General features: G+C 58.3%; 4 non-coding genes and 6 pseudogenes across 4 annotated transcripts; all 10 read left to right on the forward strand.

Annotated features, from left to right (window-relative positions):
* The first annotated feature begins 1,751 nt into the window (after positions 1-1,751).
* Positions 1,752-1,870, forward strand: LOC147329372 (5S ribosomal RNA). The gene has a single exon (XR_015129575.1). It is a non-coding gene; the product is annotated as a 5S ribosomal RNA (ribosomal RNA).
* A 1,135-nt stretch (positions 1,871-3,005) lies between these two features.
* On the forward strand, positions 3,006-3,124 carry LOC147329373 (5S ribosomal RNA; annotated as a pseudogene).
* Positions 3,125-4,503: 1,379 nt separating this feature from the next.
* On the forward strand, positions 4,504-4,622 carry LOC147329374 (5S ribosomal RNA; annotated as a pseudogene).
* A 1,564-nt stretch (positions 4,623-6,186) lies between these two features.
* LOC147329375 (5S ribosomal RNA) lies at positions 6,187-6,305 on the forward strand (annotated as a pseudogene).
* Positions 6,306-8,286: 1,981 nt separating this feature from the next.
* On the forward strand, positions 8,287-8,405 carry LOC147329376 (5S ribosomal RNA; annotated as a pseudogene).
* A 1,525-nt stretch (positions 8,406-9,930) lies between these two features.
* LOC147329377 (5S ribosomal RNA) lies at positions 9,931-10,049 on the forward strand. Its single transcript, XR_015129466.1, has one exon. It is a non-coding gene; the product is annotated as a 5S ribosomal RNA (ribosomal RNA).
* Positions 10,050-11,305: 1,256 nt separating this feature from the next.
* Positions 11,306-11,424, forward strand: LOC147329378 (5S ribosomal RNA). The gene has a single exon (XR_015129467.1). It is a non-coding gene; the product is annotated as a 5S ribosomal RNA (ribosomal RNA).
* A 2,200-nt stretch (positions 11,425-13,624) lies between these two features.
* LOC147329379 (5S ribosomal RNA) lies at positions 13,625-13,743 on the forward strand (annotated as a pseudogene).
* Positions 13,744-15,505: 1,762 nt separating this feature from the next.
* LOC147329380 (5S ribosomal RNA) lies at positions 15,506-15,624 on the forward strand. Its single transcript, XR_015129468.1, has one exon. It is a non-coding gene; the product is annotated as a 5S ribosomal RNA (ribosomal RNA).
* A 2,559-nt stretch (positions 15,625-18,183) lies between these two features.
* LOC147329381 (5S ribosomal RNA) lies at positions 18,184-18,302 on the forward strand (annotated as a pseudogene).
* Positions 18,303-18,703: the final 401 nt, after the last annotated feature.

Genomic DNA, 18,703 nt, shown 5'->3' on the forward strand with positions numbered 1-18,703 from the left:
GTGGCTGAGGCCACTTACACCACACCAGGGCCTGTGGCTGCTGGCTGAGGCCACCTACACCACACCAGGGCCTGTGGCTGCTGGCTGAGGCCACCTACACCACACCAGGGCCTGTGGCTGCTGGCTGAGGCCACTTTCACCACACCAGGGCCTGTGGCTGCTGGCTGAGGCCACCTACACCACACCAGGGCATTAGTTGCTATTGAGGCCAATTACACCACACCAGGGTCTGTGGCTCTTGCTCAGGCCAATTACACCACACCAGGGCCTGTGGCTCTTGCTCAGGCCACTTACACCACACCAGGGCCTGTGGCTGCTGGCTGAGGCCACTTACACCAAACCAGGGCCTGTGGCTGCTTGCTGAGGCCATCTTCACCAAACCAGGCCCTGTGCTGCTTGCTGTGGCCATGTAAAACACACCAGGGCCTGAGTGACCGGCTGGGGCCACTTACACCACACCAGGGCCTGTGGCTGCTGGCTGAGGCCACCTACACCACACCAGGGCCTTAGTTGCTATTGAGGCCAATTACACCACACCAGGGTATGTGGCTCTTGCTCAGGCCACTTACACCACACCAGGGCCTTAGTTGCTATTGAGGCCACTTACACCACACCAGGGCCTGTGGCTGCTGGCTGAGGCCACCTACACCACACCAGGGCCTTAGTTGCTATTGAGGCCAATTACACCACACCAGGGTCTGTGGCTCTTGCTCAGGCCACTCACATCACACCAGGCCCTGCTCTTCTGGCCGAGGCCATCTTCACCAAACCAGGGCCTGTGGCTCTTGCTCAGGCCACTTACACCACACCAGGGCCTGTGGCTCTTGCTCAGGCCACTTACACCACACCAGGGCCTGTGGCACTGGCTGAGGCCACTTACACCACACCAGGGCCTGTGGCTGCTGGCTGAGGCCACTTACACCACACCAGGGCCTGTGGCTGCTGGCTGAGGCCACTTACACCACACCAGGGCCTGTGGCTGGTGGCTGAGGCCACCTACACCACACCAGGGCCTGTGGCTGCTGGCTGAGGCGACTTACACCACACCAGGGCCCTTTTGCTGCTGGCTGAGGCCACTTACACCACACCAGTGCCTGTGGCTTCTGTCTGAGGCGACTTACACCACACCAGGGCCTGTGGCTGCTGGCTGAGGCCAATTACACCACACCAGGGTCTGTGGCTCTTGCTCAGGCCACTTACACCACACCAGGGCCTGTGGCACTGGCTGAGGCCACCTACACCACACCAGGGCCTTAGTTGCTATTGAGGCCAATTACACCACACCAGGGTATGTGGCTCTTGCTCAGGCCACTTACACCACACCAGGGCCTTAGTTGCTATTGAGGCCACTTACACCACACCAGGGCCTGTGGCTGCTGGCTGAGGCCACCTACACCACACCAGGGCCTTGGTTGCTATTGAGGCCAATTACACCACACCAGGGTATGTGGCTCTTGCTCAGGCCACTCACATCACACCAGGCCCTGCGCTTCTGGCCGAGGCCATCTTCACCAAACCAGGCCCTGTGCTGCTAGCTGTGGCCATGTACAACACACCAGGCCCTGTGCTGGTTCCTGAGGCCATCTTCAACAATCCAGGGCCTGTGCTGTTGGATAAATGCTAAACTGAGCCTTTGGGTTAGGGTATTATGCAAACATGCAGGTATGGTTATAGGATTGTCTTCGTAACTTCAGGTACTTGCCACCTAATCACTTGAATCCATAAATTGAGTCATTGTGCTGGGGCCAGCAGCTTATGGCCATACCACCCTGAGCACGCCCGACCTCGTCTGATCTCGGAAGCTAAGCAGGGCTGGGCTTGGTTAGTACTTGGATGGGAGACTGCCTGGGAATACCTGGTGCTGTAAGCCTTTCATTTTCATGTCATTGAACCGCTTTTGATCCAGAGAAGGGGTGTATTAAAAGACCAAAAGCAGCTGCCCACTAATGAGGGCACATTAACGACATTGCTTTTGGCTCTTTTCCAATGTCTTGTGCTGCTAGCTGATGCCACCTACACCACACCAGGGCCTGAGTGACCGGCTGGGGCCACTTACACCACATCAGGGCCTGTGGCTCTGGCTGAGGCCACTTACACCACACCAGGGCCTGTGGCTGCTGGCTGAGGCCACCTACACCACACCAGGGCCTTAGTTGCTATTGAGGCCAATTACACCACACCAGGGTCTGTGGCTCTTGCTCAGGCCACTTACACCACACCAGGCCTGTGGCACTTGCTCAGGCCACTTACACCACACCAGGGCCTGTGGCTGCTGGCTGAGGCCACTTACACCACACCAGGGCCTGTGGCTGCTGGCTGAGGCCACCTACACCACACCAGGGCATTAGTTGCTATTGAGGCCAATTACACCACACCAGGGTCTGTGGCTCTTGCTCAGGCCACTTACACCACACCAGGGCCTGTGGCTCTTGCTCAGGCCACTTACACCACACCAGGGCCTGTGGCTGCTGGCTGAGGCCACTTACACCACACCAGGGCCTGTGGCTGCTGGCTGAGGCCACCTACACCACACCAGGGCCTGTGGCTGCTGGCTGAGGCCAACTACACCACACCAGGGCCTGTGGCTGCTGGCTGAGGCCACTTACACCACACCAGTGCCTGTGGCTTCTGGCTGAGGCGACTTACACCACACCAGGGCCTGTGGCTGCTGGCTGAGGCCACTTACACCACACCAAGGCCTGTGGCTCTTGCTCAGGCCACTCACATCACACCAGGCCCTGCGCTTCTGGCCGAGGCCATCTTCACCAAACCAGGCCCTGTGCTCCTTGCTGTGGCCATGTACAACACACCAGGCCCTGTGCTGGTTCCTGAGGCCATCTTCAACAATCCAGGGCCTGTGCTGTTGGATAAATGCCAAACTGAGCCTTTGGGTTAGGGTATTATGCAAACATGCAGGTATGGTTATAGCATTGTCTTCGTAACTTCAGGTACTTGCCACCTAATCACTTGAATCCATAAATTGAGACATTGTGCTGGGGCCAGCAGCTTACGGCCATACCACCCTGAGCACGCCCGACCTCGTCTGATCTCGGAAGCTAAGCAGGGCTGGGCTTGGTTAGTACTTGGATGGGAGACTGCCTGGGAATACCTGGTTCTGTAAGCCTTTGATTTTCATGTCATTGAACCGCTTTTGATCCAGAGAAGGGGTGTATTAAAAGACCAAAAGCAGCTCCCCATTAATGAGGGCACATTAACGACACTGCTTTTGGCTCTTTTCCAATGTCTTGTGCTGCTAGCTGATGCAACCTACACCACACAAGGGCCTGAGTGACCGGCTGGGGCCACTTACACCACATCAGGGCCTGTGGCTCTGGCTGAGGCCACTTTCACCACACCAGGGCCTGTGGCTGCTGGCTGAGGCCACCTACACCACACCAGGGCATTAGTTGCTATTGAGGCCAATTACACCACACCAGGGTCTGTGGCTCTTGCTCAGGCCACTTACACCACACCAGGGCCTGTGGCTCTTGCTCAGGCCACTTACACCACACCAGGGCCTGTGGCACTGGCTGAGGCCACTTACACCACACCAGGGCCTGTGGCTGCTGGCTGAGGCCACTTACACCACACCAGGGCCTGTGGCTGCTGGCTGAGGCCACTTACACCACACCAGGGCCTGTGGCTGGTGGCTGAGGCCACCTACACCACACCAGGGCCTGTGGCTGCTGGCTGAGGCGACTTACACCACACCAGGGCCCTTTTGCTGCTGGCTGAGGCCACTTACACCACACCAGTGCCTGTGGCTTCTGTCTGAGGCGACTTACACCACACCAGGGCCTGTGGCTGCTGGCTGAGGCCAATTACACCACACCAGGGTCTGTGGCTCTTGCTCAGGCCACTTACACCACACCAGGGCCTGTGGCACTGGCTGAGGCCACTTACACCACACCAGGGCCTGTGGCTGCTGGCTGAGGCCACTTACACCACACCAGGGCCTGTGGCTGCTGGCTGAGGCCACTTACACCACACCAGGGCCTGTGGCTGCTGGCTGAGGCCACCTACACCACACCAGGGCCTGTGGCTGCTGGCTGAGGCCACTTACACCACACCAGGGCCCTTTTGCTGCTGGCTGAGGCCACTTACACCACACCAGTGCCTGTGGCTTCTGGCTGAGGCGACTTACACCACACCAGGGCCTGTGGCTGCTGGCTGAGGCCACTTACACCACACCAAGGCCTGTGGCTCTTGCTCAGGCCACTCACATCACACCAGGCCCTGCGCTTCTGGCCGAGGCCATCTTCACCAAACCAGGCCCTGTGCTCCTTGCTGTGGCCATGTACAACACACCAGGCCCTGTGCTGGTTCCTGAGGCCATCTTCAACAATCCAGGGCCTGTGCTGTTGGATAAATGCCAAACTGAGCCTTTGGGTTAGGGTATTATGCAAACATGCAGGTATGGTTATAGCATTGTCTTCGTAACTTCAGGTACTTGCCACCTAATCACTTGAATCCATAAATTGAGACATTGTGCTGGAGCCAGCAGCTTACGGCCATACCACCCTGAGCACGCCCAACCTCGTCTGATCTCGGAAGCTAAGCAGGGCTGGGCTTGGTTAGTACTTGGATGGGAGACTGCCTGGGAATACCTGGTCCTGTAAGCCTTTCATTTTCATGTCATTGAACCGCTTTTGATCCAGAGAAGGGGTGTATTAAAAGACCAAAAGCAGCTGCCCATTAATGAGGGCACATTAACGACACTGCTTTTGGCTCTTTTCCAATGTCTTGTGCTGCTAGCTGATGCAACCTACACCACACAAGGGCCTGAGGGACCGGCTGGGGCCACTTACACCACATCAGGGCCTGTGGCTCTGGCTGAGGCCACTTTCACCACACCAGGGCCTGTGGCTGCTGGCTGAGGCCACCTACACCACACCAGGGCATTAGTTGCTATTGAGGCCAATTACACCACACCAGGGTCTGTGGCTCTTGCTCAGGCCACTTACACCACACCAGGGCGTGTGGCTCTTGCTCAGGCCACTTACACCACACCAGGGCCTGTGGCTGCTGGCTGAGGCCACTTACACCACACCAGGGCCTGTGGCTGCTGGCTGAGGCCACCTACACCACACCAGGGCCTGTGGCTGCTGGCTGAGGCCACCTACACCACACCAGGGCCTGTGGCTGAGGCCACTTACACCACACCAGGGCCTGTGGCTGCTGGCTGAGGCCACCTACACCACACCAGGGCCTGTGGCTGCTGGCTGAGGCCACCTACACCACACCAGGGCCTGTGGCTGCTGGCTGAGGCCACTTTCACCACACCAGGGCCTGTGGCTGCTGGCTGAGGCCACCTACACCACACCAGGGCATTAGTTGCTATTGAGGCCAATTACACCACACCAGGGCCTGTGGCTCTTGCTCAGGCCACTTACACCACACCAGGGCCTGTGGCTCTTGCTCAGGCCACTTACACCACACCAGGGCCTGTGGCTGCTGGCTGAGGCCACCTACACCACACCAGGGCATTAGTTGCTATTGAGGCCAATTACACCACACCAGGGTCTGTGGCTCTTGCTCAGGCCACTTACACCACACCAGGGTCTGTGGCTCTTGCTCAGGCCACTTACACCACACCAGGGCCTGTGGCTCTTGCTCAGGCCACTTACACCACACCAGGGCCTGTGGCTGCTGGCTGAGGCCACTTACACCACACCAGGGCCTGTGGCTGCTGGCTGAGGCCACCTACACCACACCAGGGCCTGTGGCTGCTGGCTGAGGCCACCTACACCACACCAGGGCCTGTGGCTGCTGGCTGAGGCCACTTACACCACACCAGTGCCTGTGGCTTCTGGCTGAGGCGACTTACACCACACCAGGGCCTGTGGCTGCTGGCTGAGGCCACTTACACCACACCAAGGCCTGTGGCTCTTGCTCAGGCCACTCACATCACACCAGGCCCTGCGCTTCTGGCCGAGGCCATCTTCACCAAACCAGGCCCTGTGCTCCTTGCTGTGGCCATGTACAACACACCAGGCCCTGTGCTGGTTCCTGAGGCCATCTTCAACAATCCAGGGCCTGTGCTGTTGGATAAATGCCAAACTGAGCCTTTGGGTTAGGGTATTATGCAAACATGCAGGTATGGTTATAGCATTGTCTTCGTAACTTCAGGTACTTGCCACCTAATCACTTGAATCCATAAATTGAGACATTGTGCTGGAGCCAGCAGCTTACGGCCATACCACCCTGAGCACGCCCAACCTCGTCTGATCTCGGAAGCTAAGCAGGGCTGGGCTTGGTTAGTACTTGGATGGGAGACTGCCTGGGAATACCTGGTCCTGTAAGCCTTTCATTTTCATGTCATTGAACCGCTTTTGATCCAGAGAAGGGGTGTATTAAAAGACCAAAAGCAGCTGCCCATTAATGAGGGCACATTAACGACACTGCTTTTGGCTCTTTTCCAATGTCTTGTGCTGCTAGCTGATGCAACCTACACCACACAAGGGCCTGAGGGACCGGCTGGGGCCACTTACACCACATCAGGGCCTGTGGCTCTGGCTGAGGCCACTTTCACCACACCAGGGCCTGTGGCTGCTGGCTGAGGCCACCTACACCACACCAGGGCATTAGTTGCTATTGAGGCCAATTACACCACACCAGGGTCTGTGGCTCTTGCTCAGGCCACTTACACCACACCAGGGCGTGTGGCTCTTGCTCAGGCCACTTACACCACACCAGGGCCTGTGGCTGCTGGCTGAGGCCACTTACACCACACCAGGGCCTGTGGCTGCTGGCTGAGGCCACCTACACCACACCAGGGCCTGTGGCTGCTGGCTGAGGCCACCTACACCACACCAGGGCCTGTGGCTGAGGCCACTTACACCACACCAGGGCCTGTGGCTGCTGGCTGAGGCCACCTACACCACACCAGGGCCTGTGGCTGCTGGCTGAGGCCACCTACACCACACCAGGGCCTGTGGCTGCTGGATGAGGCCACTTTCACCACACCTGAGCACGCCCGACCTCGTCTGATCTCGGAAGCTAAGCAGGGCTGGGCTTGGTTAGTACTTGGATGGGAGACTGCCTGGGAATACCTGGTGCTGTAAGCCTTTCATTTTCATGTCATTGAACCGCTTTTGATCCAGAGAAGGGGTGTATTAAAAGACCAAAAGCAGCTGCCCACTAATGAGGGCACATTAACGACATTGCTTTTGGCTCTTTTCCAATGTCTTGTGCTGCTAGCTGATGCCACCTACACCACACCAGGGCCTGAGTGACCGGCTGGGGCCACTTACACCACATCAGGGCCTGTGGCTCTGGCTGAGGCCACTTACACCACACCAGGGCCTGTGGCTGCTGGCTGAGGCCACCTACACCACACCAGGGCCTTAGTTGCTATTGAGGCCAATTACACCACACCAGGGTCTGTGGCTCTTGCTCAGGCCACTTACACCACACCAGGCCTGTGGCACTTGCTCAGGGCACTTACACCACACCAGGGCCTGTGGCTGCTGGCTGAGGCCACTTACACCACACCAGGGCCTGTGGCTGCTGGCTGAGGCCACTTACACCACACCAGGGCCTGTGGCTGGTGGCTGAGGCCACCTACACCACACCAGGGCCTGTGGCTGCTGGCTGAGGCGACTTACACCACACCAGGGCCCTTTTGCTGCTGGCTGAGGCCACTTACACCACACCAGTGCCTGTGGCTTCTGTCTGAGGCGACTTACACCACACCAGGGCCTGTGGCTGCTGGCTGACGCCAATTACACCACACCAGGGTCTGTGGCTCTTGCTCAGGCCACTTACACCACACCAGGGCCTGTGGCACTGGCTGAGGCCACTTACACCACACCAGGGCCTGTGGCTGCTGGCTGAGGCCACTTACACCACACCAGGGCCTGTGGCTGCTGGTTGAGGCCACTTACACCACACCAGGGCCTGTGGCTGCTGGCTGAGGCCACCTACACCACACCAGGGCCTGTGGCTGCTGGCTGAGGCCACTTACACCACACCAGGGCCCTTTTGCTCTTGCTCAGGCCACTCACATCACACCAGGCCCTGCGCTTCTGGCCGAGGCCATCTTCACCAAACCAGGCCCTGTGCTCCTTGCTGTGGCCATGTACAACACACCAGGCCCTGTGCTGGTTCCTGAGGCCATCTTCAACAATCCAGGGCCTGTGCTGTTGGATAAATGCCAAACTGAGCCTTTGGGTTAGGGTATTATGCAAACATGCAGGTATGGTTATAGCATTGTCTTCGTAACTTCAGGTACTTGCCACCTAATCACTTGAATCCATAAATTGAGACATTGTGCTGGAGCCAGCAGCTTACGGCCATACCACCCTGAGCACGCCCAACCTCGTCTGATCTCGGAAGCTAAGCAGGGCTGGGCTTGGTTAGTACTTGGATGGGAGACTGCCTGGGAATACCTGGTCCTGTAAGCCTTTCATTTTCATGTCATTGAACCGCTTTTGATCCAGAGAAGGGGTGTATTAAAAGACCAAAAGCAGCTGCCCATTAATGAGGGCACATTAACGACACTGCTTTTGGCTCTTTTCCAATGTCTTGTGCTGCTAGCTGATGCAACCTACACCACACAAGGGCCTGAGGGACCGGCTGGGGCCACTTACACCACATCAGGGCCTGTGGCTCTGGCTGAGGCCACTTTCACCACACCAGGGCCTGTGGCTGCTGGCTGAGGCCACCTACACCACACCAGGGCATTAGTTGCTATTGAGGCCAATTACACCACACCAGGGTCTGTGGCTCTTGCTCAGGCCACTTACACCACACCAGGGCGTGTGGCTCTTGCTCAGGCCACTTACACCACACCAGGGCCTGTGGCTGCTGGCTGAGGCCACTTACACCACACCAGGGCCTGTGGCTGCTGGCTGAGGCCACCTACACCACACCAGGGCCTGTGGCTGCTGGCTGAGGCCACCTACACCACACCAGGGCCTGTGGCTGAGGCCACTTACACCACACCAGGGCCTGTGGCTGCTGGCTGAGGCCACCTACACCACACCAGGGCCTGTGGCTGCTGGCTGAGGCCACCTACACCACACCAGGGCCTGTGGCTGCTGGCTGAGGCCACTTTCACCACACCAGGGCCTGTGGCTGCTGGCTGAGGCCACCTACACCACACCAGGGCATTAGTTGCTATTGAGGCCAATTACACCACACCAGGGCCTGTGGCTCTTGCTCAGGCCACTTACACCACACCAGGGCCTGTGGCTCTTGCTCAGGCCACTTACACCACACCAGGGCCTGTGGCTGCTGGCTGAGGCCACCTACACCACACCAGGGCATTAGTTGCTATTGAGGCCAATTACACCACACCAGGGTCTGTGGCTCTTGCTCAGGCCACTTACACCACACCAGGGCCTGTGGCTCTTGCTCAGGCCACTTACACCACACCAGGGCCTGTGGCTGCTGGCTGAGGCCACTTACACCACACCAGGGCCTGTGGCTGCTGGCTGAGGCCACCTACACCACACCAGGGCCTGTGGCTGCTGGCTGAGGCCACCTACACCACACCAGGGCCTGTGGCTGCTGGCTGAGGCCACTTACACCACACCAGTGCCTGTGGCTTCTGGCTGAGGCGACTTACACCACACCAGGGCCTGTGGCTGCTGGCTGAGGCCACTTACACCACACCAAGGCCTGTGGCTCTTGCTCAGGCCACTCACATCACACCAGGCCCTGCGCTTCTGGCCGAGGCCATCTTCACCAAACCAGGCCCTGTGCTCCTTGCTGTGGCCATGTACAACACACCAGGCCCTGTGCTGGTTCCTGAGGCCATCTTCAACAATCCAGGGCCTGTGCTGTTGGATAAATACCAAACTGAGCCTTTGGGTTAGGGTATTATGCAAACATGCAGGTATGGTTATAGCATTGTCTTCGTAACTTCAGGTACTTGCCACCTAATCACTTGAATCCATAAATTGAGACATTGTGCTGGAGCCAGCAGCTTACGGCCATACCACCCTGAGCACGCCCGACCTCGTCTGATCTCGGAAGCTAAGCAGGGCTGGGCTTGGTTAGTACTTGGATGGGAGACTGCCTGGGAATACCTGGTGCTGTAAGCCTTTGATTTTCATGTCATTGAACCGCTTTTGATCCAGAGAAGGGGTGTATTAAAAGACCAAAAGCAGCTGCCCATTAATGAGGGCACATTAACGACACTGCTTTTGGCTGTTTTCCAATGTCTTGTGCTGCTAGCTGATGCCACCTACACCACACCAGGGCCTGAGTGACCGGCTGGGGCCACTTACACCACATCAGGGCCTGTGGCTCTGGCTGAGGCCACTTACACCACACCAGGGCCTGTGGCTGCTGGCTGAGGCCAGTTACACCACACCAGAGCCTGTGGCTGCTGGCTGAAGCCACTTACACCACACCAGGGCCTTAGTTGCTATTGAGGCCACTTACACCACACCAGGGCCTGTGGCTGCTGGCTGAGGCCACCTACACCACACCAGGGCCTGTGGCTGCTGGCTGAGGCCACTTACACCACACCAGGGCCTGTGGCTGCTGGCTGAAGCCACTTACACCACACCAGGGCCTTAGTTGCTATTGAGGCCACTTACACCACACCAGGGCCTGTGGCTGCTGGCTGAGGCCACCTACACCACACCAGGGCCCTTTTGCTGCTGGCTGAGGCCACTTACACCACACCAGTGCATGTGGCTTCTGGCTGAGGCCACTTACACCACACCAGGGCCTGTGGCTGCTGAATGAGGCCACTTACACCACACCAGGGCCTGTGGCTCTTGCTCAGGCCACTCACATCACACCAGGCCCTGCGCTTCTGGCCGAGGCCATCTTCACCAAACCAGGCCCTGTGGTTCTTGCTCAGGCCACTTACACCACACCAGGGCCTTATTTGCTATTGAGGCCACTTACACCACACCAGGGCCTGTGGCTCTGGCTTAGGCCACTTACACCACACCAGGGCCTGTGGCACTGGCTGAGGCCACTTAGACCACACCAGGGCCTGTGGCTGCTGGCTGAGGCCACTCACACCACACCAGGGCCTGTGGCTGCTAGCTGAGGCCACTTACACCAAACCAGGGCCTGTGGCTGCTTGCTGAGGCCATCTTCACCAAACCAGGCCCTGTGCTGCTTGCTGTGGCCATGTAAAACACACCAGGTCCTGTGCTGGTTCTTGAGGCCATCTTCAACAATCCAGGGCCTGTGCTGTTGGATAAATGCTAAACTGAGCCTTTGGGTTAGGGTATTATGCAAACATGCAGGTATGGTTATAGGATTGTCTTCGTAACTTCAGGTACTTGCCACCTAATCACTTGAATCCATAAATTGAGTCATTGTGCTGGGGCCAGCAGCTTACGGCCATACCACCCTGAGCACGCCCGACCTCGTCTGATCTCGGAAGCTAAGCAGGGCTGGGCTTGGTTAGTACTTGGATGGGAGACTGCCTGGGAATACCTGGTGCTGTAAGCCTTTGATTTTCATGTCATTGAACCGCTTTTGATCCAGAGAAGGGGTGTATTAAAAGACCAGAAGCAGCTCCCCATTAATGAGGGCACATTAACGACATTGCTTTTGGCTGTTTTCCAATGTCTTGTGCTGCTAGCTGATGCCACCTACACCACACCAGGGCCTGAGTGACCGGCTGGGGCCACTTACACCACATCAGGGCCTGTTGCTCTGGCTGAGGCCACTTACACCACACCAGGGCCTGTGGCTGCTGGCTGAGGCCACCTACACCACACCAGGGCCTTAGTTGCTATTGAGGCCAATTACACCACACCAGGGTATGTGGCTCTTGCTCAGGCCACTTACACCACACCAGGGCCTTAGTTGCTATTGAGGCCAATTACACCACACCAGGGCCTGTGGCTCTTGCTCAGGACACTCACATCACACCAGGCCCTGCGCTTCTGGCCGAGGCCATCTTCACCAAACCAGGCCCTGTAGCTCTTGCTCAGGCCACTTACACCACACCAGGGCCTGTGGCTCTGGCTTAGGCCACTTACACCACACCAGGGCCTGTGGCACTTGCTCAGGCCACTTACACCACACCAGGGCCTGTGGCTGCTGGCTGAGGCCACTTACACCACACCAGGGCCTGTGGCTCTTACTCAGGCCACTTACACCACACCAGGGCCTGTGGCACTGGCTGAGGCCACTTAGACCACACCAGGGCCTGTGGCTGCTGGCTGAGGCCACTTACACCACACCAGGGCCTGTGGCTGCTGGCTGAGGCCACTTACACCAAACCAGGGCCTGTGGCTGCTTGCTGAGGCCATCTTCACCAAACCAGGCCCTGTGCTGCTTGCTGTGGCCATGTAAAACACACCAGGGCCTGAGTGACCGGCTGGGGCCACTTACACCACACCAGGGCCTGTGGCTGCTGGCTGAGGCCACCTACACCACACCAGGGCCTTAGTTGCTATTGAGGCCAATTACACCACACCAGGGTATGTGGCTCTTGCTCAGGCCACTTACACCACACCAGGGCCTTAGTTGCTATTGAGGCCAATTACACCACACCAGGGTATGTGGCTCTTGCTCAGGCCACTCACATCACACCAGGCCCTTCTCTTCTGGCCGAGGCCATCTTCACCAAACCAGGCCCTGTGGCTCTTGCTCAGGCCACTTACACCACACCAGGGCCTGTGGCTCTTGCTCAGGCCACTTACACCACACCAGGGCCTGTGGCACTGGCTGAGGCCACTTACACCACACCAGGGCCTGTGGCTGCTGGCTGAGGCCACTTACACCACACCAGGGCCTGTGGCTGCTGGCTGAGGCCACTTACACCACACCAGGGCCTGTGGCTGGTGGCTGAGGCCACCTACACCACACCAGGGCCTGTGGCTGCTGGCTGAGGCGACTTACACCACACCAGGGCCCTTTTGCTGCTGGCTGAGGCCACTTACACCACACCAGTGCCTGTGGCTTCTGTCTGAGGCGACTTACACCACACCAGGGCCTGTGGCTGCTGGCTGACGCCAATTACACCACACCAGGGTCTGTGGCTCTTGCTCAGGCCACTTACACCACACCAGGGCCTGTGGCACTGGCTGAGGCCACTTACACCACACCAGGGCCTGTGGCTGCTGGCTGAGGCCACTTACACCACACCAGGGCCTGTGGCTGCTGGTTGAGGCCACTTACACCACACCAGGGCCTGTGGCTGCTGGCTGAGGCCACCTACACCACACCAGGGCCTGTGGCTGCTGGCTGAGGCCACTTACACCACACCAGGGCCCTTTTGCTGCTGGCTGAGGCCACTTACACCACACCAGTGCCTGTGGCTTCTGGCTGAGGCGACTTACACCACACCAGGGCCTGTGGCTGCTGGCTGAGGCCACTTACACCACACCAAGGCCTGTGGCTCTTGCTCAGGCCACTCACATCACACCAGGCCCTGCGCTTCTGGCCGAGGCCATCTTCACCAAACCAGGCCCTGTGCTCCTTGCTGTGGCCATGTACAACACACCAGGCCCTGTGCTGGTTCCTGAGGCCATCTTCAACAATCCAGGGCCTGTGCTGTTGGATAAATGCCAAACTGAGCCTTTGGGTTAGGGTATTATGCAAACATGCAGGTATGGTTATAGCATTGTCTTCGTAACTTCAGGTACTTGCCACCTAATCACTTGAATCCATAAATTGAGACATTGTGCTGGAGCCAGCAGCTTACGGCCATACCACCCTGAGCACGCCCAACCTCGTCTGATCTCGGAAGCTAAGCAGGGCTGGGCTTGGTTAGTACTTGGATGGGAGACTGCCTGGGAATACCTGGTCCTGTAAGCCTTTCATTTTCATGTCATTGAACCGCTTTTGATCCAGAGAAGGGGTGTATTAAAAGACCAAAAGCAGCTGCCCATTAATGAGGGCACATTAACGACACTGCTTTTGGCTCTTTTCCAATGTCTTGTGCTGCTAGCTGATGCAACCTACACCACACAAGGGCCTGAGGGACCGGCTGGGGCCACTTACACCACATCAGGGCCTGTGGCTCTGGCTGAGGCCACTTTCACCACACCAGGGCCTGTGGCTGCTGGCTGAGGCCACCTACACCACACCAGGGCATTAGTTGCTATTGAGGCCAATTACACCACACCAGGGTCTGTGGCTCTTGCTCAGGCCACTTACACCACACCAGGGCGTGTGGCTGCTGGCTGAGGCCACTTACACCACACCAGGGTCTGTGGCTCTTGCTCAGGCCACTTACACCACACCAGGGCCTGTGGCTCTTGCTCAGGCCACTTACACCACACCAGGGCGTGTGGCTGCTGGCTGAGGCCAATTACACCACACCAGGGCGTGTGGCTGCTGGCTGAGGCCAATTACACCACACCAGGGTCTGTGGCTCTTGCTCAGGCCACTTACACCACACCAGGGCCTGTGGCTGCTGGCTGAGGCCACTTACACCACACCAGGGCCTGTGGCTGCTGGCTGAGGCCACCTACACCACACCAGGGCCTGTGGCTGCTGGCTGAGGCCACCTACACCACACCAGGGCCTGTGGCTGAGGCCACTTACACCACACCAGGGCCTGTGGCTGCTGGCTGAGGCCACCTACACCACACCAGGGCCTGTGGCTGCTGGCTGAGGCCACCTACACCACACCAGGGCCTGTGGCTGCTGGCTGAGGCCACTTTCACCACACCAGGGCCTGTGGCTGCTGGCTGAGGCCACCTACACCACACCAGGGCATTAGTTGCTATTGAGGCCAATTACACCACACCAGGGCCTGTGGCTCTTGCTCAGGCCACTTACACCACACCAGGGCCTGTGGCTCTTGCTCAGGCCACTTACACCACACCAGGGCCTGTGGCTGCTGGCTGAGGCCACTTACACCACACCAGGGCATTAGTTGCTATTGAGGCCAATTACACCACACCAGGGTCTGTGGCTCTTGCTCAGGCCACTTACACCACACCAGGGTCTGTGGCTCTTGCTCAGGCCACTTACACCACACCAGGGCCTGTGGCTCTTGCTCAGGCCACTTACACCACACCAGGGCCTGTGGCTGCTGGCTGAGGCCACTTACACCACACCAGGGCCTGTGGCTGCTGGCTGAGGCCACCTACACCACACCAGGGCCTGTGGCTGCTGGCTGAGGCCACCTACACCACACCAGGGCCTGTGGCTGCTGGCTGAGGCCACTTACACCACACCAGTGCCTGTGGCTTCTGGCTGAGGCGACTTACACCACACCAGGGCCTGTGGCTGCTGGCTGAGGCCACTTACACCACACCAAGGCCTGTGGCTCTTGCTCAGGCCACTCACATCACACCAGGCCCTGCGCTTCTGGCCGAGGCCATCTTCACCAAACCAGGCCCTGTGCTCCTTGCTGTGGCCATGTACAACACACCAGGCCCTGTGCTGGTTCCTGAGGCCATCTTCAACAATCCAGGGCCTGTGCTGTTGGATAAATACCAAACTGAGCCTTTGGGTTAGGGTATTATGCAAACATGCAGGTATGGTTATAGCATTGTCTTCGTAACTTCAGGTACTTGCCACCTAATCACTTGAATCCATAAATTGAGACATTGTGCTGGAGCCAGCAGCTTACGGCCATACCACCCTGAGCACGCCCGACCTCGTCTGATCTCGGAAGCTAAGCAGGGCTGGGCTTGGTTAGTACTTGGATGGGAGACTGCCTGGGAATACCTGGTGCTGTAAGCCTTTGATTTTCATGTCATTGAACCGCTTTTGATCCAGAGAAGGGGTGTATTAAAAGACCAAAAGCAGCTGCCCATTAATGAGGGCACATTAACGACACTGCTTTTGGCTGTTTTCCAATGTCTTGTGCTGCTAGCTGATGCCACCTACACCACACCAGGGCCTGAGTGACCGGCTGGGGCCACTTACACCACATCAGGGCCTGTGGCTCTGGCTGAGGCCACTTACACCACACCAGGGCCTGTGGCTGCTGGCTGAGGCCAGTTACACCACACCAGAGCCTGTGGCTGCTGGCTGAAGCCACTTACACCACACCAGGGCCTGTGGCTGCTGGCTGAGGCCCCCTACACCACACCAGGGCCTGTGGCTGCTGGCTGAGGCCACTTACACCACACCAGGGCCTGTGGCTGCTGGCTGAAGCCACTTACACCACACCAGGGCCTTAGTTGCTATTGAGGCCACTTACACCACACCAGGGCCTGTGGCTGCTGGCTGAGGCCACCTACACCACACCAGGGCCCTTTTGCTGCTGGCTGAGGCCACTTACACCACACCAGTGCATGTGGCTTCTGGCTGAGGCCACTTACACCACACCAGGGCCTGTGGCTGCTGGCTGAGGCCACCTACACCACACCAGGGCCTTAGTTGCTATTGAGGCCAATTACACCACACCAGGGTATGTGGCTCTTGCTCAGGCCACTTACACCACACCAGGGCCTTAGTTGCTATTGAGGCCAATTACACCACACCAGGGCCTGTGGCTCTTGCTCAGGACACTCACATCACACCAGGCCCTGCGCTTCTGGCCGAGGCCATCTTCACCAAACCAGGCCCTGTAGCTCTTGCTCAGGCCACTTACACCACACCAGGGCCTGTGGCTCTGGCTTAGGCCACTTACACCACACCAGGGCCTGTGGCACTTGCTCAGGCCACTTACACCACACCAGGGCCTGTGGCTGCTGGCTGAGGCCACTTACACCACACCAGGGCCTGTGGCTCTTACTCAGGCCACTTACACCACACCAGGGCCTGTGGCACTGGCTGAGGCCACTTAGACCACACCAGGGCCTGTGGCTGCTGGCTGAGGCCACTTACACCACACCAGGGCCTGTGGCTGCTGGCTGAGGCCACTTACACCAAACCAGGGCCTGTGGCTGCTTGCTGAGGCCATCTTCACCAAACCAGGCCCTGTGCTGCTTGCTGTGGCCATGTAAAACACACCAGGGCCTGAGTGACCGGCTGGGGCCACTTACACCACACCAGGGCCTGTGGCTGCTGGCTGAGGCCACCTACACCACACCAGGGCCTTAGTTGCTATTGAGGCCAATTACACCACACCAGGGTATGTGGCTCTTGCTCAGGCCACTTACACCACACCAGGGCCTTAGTTGCTATTGAGGCCAATTACACCACACCAGGGTATGTGGCTCTTGCTCAGGCCACTCACATCACACCAGGCCCTTCTCTTCTGGCCGAGGCCATCTTCACCAAACCAGGCCCTGTGGCTCTTGCTCAGGCCACTTACACCACACCAGGGCCTGTGGCTCTTGCTCAGGCCACTTACACCACACCAGGGCCTGTGGCACTGGCTGAGGCCACTTACACCACACCAGGGCCTGTGGCTGCTGGCTGAGGCCACTTACACCACACCAGGGCCTGTGGCTGCTGGCTGAGGCCACTTACACCACACCAGGGCCTGTGGCTGGTGGCTGAGGCCACCTACACCACACCAGGGCCTGTGGCTGCTGGCTGAGGCGACTTACACCACACCAGGGCCCTTTTGCTGCTGGCTGAGGCCACTTACACCACACCAGTGCCTGTGGCTTCTGTCTGAGGCGACTTACACCACACCAGGGCCTGTGGCTGCTGGCTGACGCCAATTACACCACACCAGGGTCTGTGGCTCTTGCTCAGGCCACTTACACCACACCAGGGCCTGTGGCACTGGCTGAGGCCACTTACACCACACCAGGGCCTGTGGCTGCTGGCTGAGGCCACTTACACCACACCAGGGCCTGTGGCTGCTGGTTGAGGCCACTTACACCACACCAGGGCCTGTGGCTGCTGGCTGAGGCCACCTACACCACACCAGGGCCTGTGGCTGCTGGCTGAGGCCACTTACACCACACCAGGGCCCTTTTGCTGCTGGCTGAGGCCACTTACACCACACCAGTGCCTGTGGCTTCTGGCTGAGGCGACTTACACCACACCAGGGCCTGTGGCTGCTGGCTGAGGCCACTTACACCACACCAAGGCCTGTGGCTCTTGCTCAGGCCACTCACATCACACCAGGCCCTGCGCTTCTGGCCGAGGCCATCTTCACCAAACCAGGCCCTGTGCTCCTTGCTGTGGCCATGTACAACACACCAGGCCCTGTGCTGGTTCCTGAGGCCATCTTCAACAATCCAGGGCCTGTGCTGTTGGATAAATGCCAAACTGAGCCTTTGGGTTAGGGTATTATGCAAACATGCAGGTATGGTTATAGCATTGTCTTCGTAACTTCAGGTACTTGCCACCTAATCACTTGAATCCATAAATTGAGACATTGTGCTGGAGCCAGCAGCTTACGGCCATACCACCCTGAGCACGCCCAACCTCGTCTGATCTCGGAAGCTAAGCAGGGCTGGGCTTGGTTAGTACTTGGATGGGAGACTGCCTGGGAATACCTGGTCCTGTAAGCCTTTCATTTTCATGTCATTGAACCGCTTTTGATCCAGAGAAGGGGTGTATTAAAAGACCAAAAGCAGCTGCCCATTAATGAGGGCACATTAACGACACTGCTTTTGGCTCTTTTCCAATGTCTTGTGCTGCTAGCTGATGCAACCTACACCACACAAGGGCCTGAGGGACCGGCTGGGGCCACTTACACCACATCAGGGCCTGTGGCTCTGGCTGAGGCCACTTTCACCACACCAGGGCCTGTGGCTGCTGGCTGAGGCCACCTACACCACACCAGGGCATTAGTTGCTATTGAGGCCAATTACACCACACCAGGGTCTGTGGCTCTTGCTCAGGCCACTTACACCACACCAGGGCGTGTGGCTGCTGGCTGAGGCCACTTACACCACACCAGGGTCTGTGG

The sequence above is a fragment of the Aulonocara sp. 'chitande type north' Nkhata Bay genome, linkage group LG5 (assembly GCF_057382095.1).
Source record: "Aulonocara sp. 'chitande type north' Nkhata Bay isolate Kocher_YH1m ecotype deep benthic linkage group LG5, A_spYH_male_GT1.1, whole genome shotgun sequence".
Taxonomy (NCBI): Eukaryota; Metazoa; Chordata; class Actinopteri; order Cichliformes; family Cichlidae; genus Aulonocara; species Aulonocara sp. 'chitande type north' Nkhata Bay.